Raw genomic sequence first — 5,244 nt, 5'->3', positions numbered from 1 at the left:
CACTTGCTTGTCAGCAGGATTAGTTATCCCAAGCAGAGTGATGACTTGGTTGCCCCAGGTTTAGAATGAGCTGGGATATCTCTGACAGAGCTTCTCAGCTTTCCACACCTGGACCACTCTTCTGGATAAAAAGCAGTAGTGTACAGCAGACTGCCAAGATGAACTGACCCACCATGGGCTAGCAGCAGCCCCATGTGCTCTCAAGGAGATAGTTGTACCCTCCATGACTGTGGGGTTTTTGCTCCTGGCCAGTTCTTGAGCTTGGCTGTGGTGGGCACATCTGTGATGGCTGCACTCTTTCAGCTTCTGCCATGGGACACTTGCTGCACATACCTGGGAATCACTGCTCTCTGGCATTGCATTAGGAGGATGCCCAAAAATGAGCCATTCCTGGCTAAAAAACTCAGTGTTCAGCACTCGATACTGGCAAGCAGCTTGTGCCTCTACACTCCTGAGCTGGCACGTGCTCAGTTGCTTTTGGGATGGACACACGTGAAGGTAACACTGGTAAGTGTTTAACCAGGCTTGAGCACACTGCATGACTGCTTCTTTGGAGATCTGAGCTTTTAAACTCTTCATAATTTCAGCTGGCCACACAGAACCAACAACCACTCTTAACATAACTGAATGTTCATGGATATTCAAAGACTCAAAAATAAAAAAAAGGGGAGGTGGGGCAATAAAGGGAAAAAAAAAAGAAAAAAATGCAATGCAATTAACAAAGCAATTTTTCAATAATTTAATTTCTTCTAGTATGAGTATACACTAAGAGAAAATGACCATGAACAACACTCAAAAAATATGGTAATTATTAATTTAAACCAGCTCAGCATGGAAGGCCATCAGGTGAACTGATTAAGAAAGCAACTCCTCCACCAGCTCTGTAGCAAAGATAACATGCATATAGTATCATTGGATGTTTTAGGCTGGGAGGGACCCTCTAGAGGTCTTCTGGTCCAATCCCCCTACACAAGCAGGGACATCTCTACCTAGGTCAGGTTGCCCAGGGCCCTATCAAGTCTGACCTTGAATGACTCCAGGGTTGGGGCCTCCACTTCCTCTCTGGGCAGTCCATTCCAATGATCTATTACTCTTATATTAAAGAATTTTTACCCAATATCGAGTCTAAATCCATCCTTTCCTAGTTTAAAGCCATTACTCCTTGTCCTATCATTACAAACCCTTTTGAATACATCAGTGTTCCAAGTGTGAGGCACACAAGGCACAACTTCTACAGACTTTCTGCTTGTTCAACAGGTTCATTCAGAGATCCTTCTCTTTCAGACAGGTACATTTTTTAGTAAAAACAGGAGGAAATCAACATGCTGCTTTTGTTTTGCTTCCCTTGCTTCCTTGAGCTACTAACATTTTATTCTGACATCAAGGATCTGATAATATAATTCATATATATGCACGGGTTACTGTGATTGGAGGGAATCTGTTCCAAATAACTCTGATGTCCCAACATATTCACATTAAAGGATTTAATTTACTTCAGAAAGTACACCAGGCAGTGTGCCTGGGATCCTCAGCCCACCTAGAGCAGAGTTCAAATATCCAGATCCAATCTACATCCCTGCTTCGCTGGGAAAGTGTTTTCCCATGATCAAAGACCGGGTGGATGTTTTCCTAACTTTGCTTCTGGATTAAAAAACCCAAACATGTGCAGCCCAGTCACCTACAAGCGAAGCTCTGCAGAGACTGTAAATAGGCTTTCTTTATCAACTGCTTTAATCGTATTTATTGTGACTATGAGAAAGGTAATAAAGTTGAACAAGATATTTTGGAAAGGAATTCAGAAATGCGTTTGTCAGATGCTTTTTAATGTCCAGTCATAAGCAGATGCTTTGGCTACAAAGTAATACAGGTAGCATTGATAACAACCCCCTGTCGTTAGTGCAAAGGGCTCCACCCCACTAAAAAGTGTAATGGTTTGAAAGCAAACCAGTGAGAGACTCCAAGTCAGAAATACAATTTAATATGAAAAAATAAAGTAAATGCAATAATACAAAGGAAAACCACAGACAGAGGCAGAATACAACCTGACACTCTGTAGTTAGGGTGGTGGTAGCAGTCCAGATGAAGCAGTGGTCTCGTAGAAAAGATCTGGTAGCTCTTGTCTTCTGGAAATCCAGTGGGTAAGGGCCCCTGTGCTGTCCTGAACCCCAGTTTATATCCAGGGGGGAGCACTTGGCTCCTCCCCCTGGGCAGAGCATCTCCCAATGGGTTGATATCATTCTGTGAGTCATGAAGTGGGTCCTTGATGGTCCATTAAACAGAAATAGCTCCTGGGGGGAGCTCTGTATGAGTCATGGGACAAGGCATGGAGGGGCCCATTAACAGGGAGGACTCCTCCTGCTGGGTGGGGAGGTGTTAACATCTCCCTGACCTCGTTCCTTTTCTGTTATAGCCTGGGGTGTGAGGTCTGTCCTGGGCAGCTGCTACCCATGATTTTGTTAACAGCCCATGACACGTGAAATAGAGGGTATAGAATACACAGTTTTTGGTTCTACCCACATAAGGATAATCGGGTCCCAGCCCCTGTAACCATGACAAAAGCACAAAGAGAAAACACTTAGGTAAGACAGTGAAGCTGCTGATATAATTATTACCGATTTGGGTGCTGGGATGCTACAGTCAGATCAGCAGGAACAGGCTCTCCTCCCCTGGGGGGCTGTGGTCCTGGCCACCAGGGCAGACCACAGGCAAGGCTGGGGATGTCATACACCTCACACCTACACAGAGCCTGCACCCGTCTGCATTCAGGGAATGGAGTGAGGCAGAAGAGGTCCAAGTGGTTACCTGGAGACCTCTGGAGTTCCTGGGATCATGACTGCTGAGGACTGACCTGTCAAAGCACACAGCATGGATGAACAAAGGGTGCCACAGTGTGTGTCTACCTATGCGCTCCTTTGCTAGGCATGTGGGTCTGTCAGACAGGCACATGTGCTGGAGGGAGTCATTCAGTGCATATGCCCCAGGTCTTGCGGACAGGCTGTGTGGCCTCTGGAAGCAGGGTGGAGCTGGAGACTGTGGCCACCTGCAGTATACCCTGCCAGCTGCAGTGCAACACCACTATCTCTGTCCTGCTCTGGAATCCCAGGCATCAAAGCAGTTCATTAGGAGATGAGACTTTACAGAGGACCCACAGCACTCTTAGGGGTGAGCTGCAGGTGCCATAGTAAAAGAGCACGAAGAGCAAGTCAAGGGAATATTTTTGTATGTAGTGCTTAAGAACTGCATCATTTATAGGGACTTCTGGAAATAGGCGTCGGTGAGTGACTACCCAGCTTGTGAGTGCGGCTGGATACAGCCAAGCCTGCAGAAGGTTGGGAGTAAACCAAACACCAGTATGACGTGGTCAGAAGTGTATGTGGTCCATCAGAAAAATTTAAGAAGGAGTGGGAATGCCTTGGAGTACCATTTATATCCCTCTTTGTTTGCCATATACTTTGAGTAAGGAAAACCATGGGATGAATACTGTCAAGAAGTGTAAACAGTCCCTTGAGAGGCAAGGTCAGGTTTAAACTACACTTGGCCTGCCCTGTCATCACTTCGGGATTCCCTCCCTCTTACACCTGTGTCCTGGCCAAGACAGTGCTTGCAAGGCCCTTCCTTTCCCTGACATCACATCTGACCTGACCGGAAGGGTGAGGACACTCTCTTCCTCTCAGGATGTAAACAAATACTAACTGCCCTTTGTCCTGCGTGGTGACGCTGATGGATAGATGCTCTGTGGCAGGGCTCCAACAGCAGCGCCAAGCCTGTGATGCATCTCCTCCTGACACCGGGTGTATATCATAAAGCCTTATACTGGGAGAGATGAGATCAAGGAAACAAGAGACATAGATCAACATCTCCCTCAGAACAGCGATGGGTAAGGGAGCATCACCTCACAGGAGGCAGCAGACCCTTTCAACCCTGTCCTGGTGTGGGGTAAATAGAGCTGGTTCTGCTGTGTGATTTTACTTTCTAGCTAAAGTTCTTCTAATTAACTATTCTATTTAAGTTAACAGCGTTTTCATAAACTATCTGGCTGTAGCAGTGATGACACTTCATGTTTAGAGTTACTCCCAGGGATTGGTGTGCAGACCAAGGCCACTGCTAAGCTTGGATCCCACACGGAGGGGGCAGAGAGCACCCCGCACCTGCAGGGAGCAGTGGACAGAATAACTGCCCCCAAGATTCACCAATGGGGTGTTCCATCCCACAGCTGGCATAGCCAGTAAAAACTGAAAAATCAAAAGAAACAACCCTTCCACCACCCTGTCGATTCTTCTCTTCTTCCATCTACTACTACTGAACTACTAACTACTTCTACTGCAGTGGACGGCATCCAAGGAGAACTTCATCCATCCTACCTTTAATCTCAACTCCTGTGTTCCTGAACTAAGTTCCAGAATCCAGCTCCTGTGCCCAATCCCTGTCTATGACTGAATCCAGCCTGGGATCCTCTCCCTGGGGGCTTCTCCCCAGCCAGGGGTGACGGTGATGTATTGCCATTGGGGGAAACTGAATTCGGGACCAACTTTGTATATTTGTATATATTTGTACATAGCCTAATTTATTATCATTATTACTATTATTACTAGTGGTAATATTAAAACTGTTTTCTGTTCTTTTCTAATCAACAAGTCTCTCTCTCTCTCTTATTCCCTTTCCCTTTCAGAAATAAAGAAAAAAAAAAAAAGGTCTATTACAATTCTAGGAACTACCCTGACCCCAAACCGCGACAAACCCAAAACATTCTATGATTCTGTGAGTTCTGCCTCTTTTTCTTGTGTGCTACTGGCATATTCTGATTGTGTAAAAGTGTGGGGATTTCCATTTCCCCAGCTGTAATGTCTATACAGTGTATATATATATAGCTATCTTTGGAGAGAAGATGCTACAGAAGGCCCAGTTTCACAGCATCCCGTTCCCAGAGCCCATGCAGATGGCATAGTGAGATTTTCCTCACAAGCTTGTTATTGCTCATAAACAGCCCAATTTTTCATTGCAATATTTCTCTTAAGTTCCCAAGCTCTCTCTTCTAACACCCTGCACTACAGAAAACACAAAGCCTTCTCTTTTCTCAGTGATATCCCTCCAAATTTGTAACCTATGGTGTAAGCTAGTGTCCCTGTGCCAAAATGTGATCCAAGAGACTGGAAGACTTGGATCACTGTTTTGCTGATACTATAGCTCAAACTTAGGAAAAACATAGGTCCTTAGAAAGTGCCCAGTCTGGTAAAACACTGAATT

At 45.4% G+C, this 5,244-nt stretch overlaps 1 protein-coding gene across 1 annotated transcript in view; it reads right to left on the bottom strand.

Annotated features, from left to right (window-relative positions):
* The window catches only part of STON2 (stonin 2), a 10,530-nt gene that overhangs the window by 2,732 nt on the left and 2,554 nt on the right, over positions 1-5,244 (bottom strand). The window lies entirely within an intron of this gene.

This window comes from Merops nubicus, unplaced genomic scaffold, assembly GCF_000691845.1.
Source record: "Merops nubicus isolate BGI_N331 unplaced genomic scaffold, ASM69184v1 scaffold23870, whole genome shotgun sequence".
NCBI classification, from domain to species: domain Eukaryota; kingdom Metazoa; phylum Chordata; class Aves; order Coraciiformes; family Meropidae; genus Merops; species Merops nubicus.
This window is presented reverse-complemented; position numbering and strand designations above follow the sequence as displayed.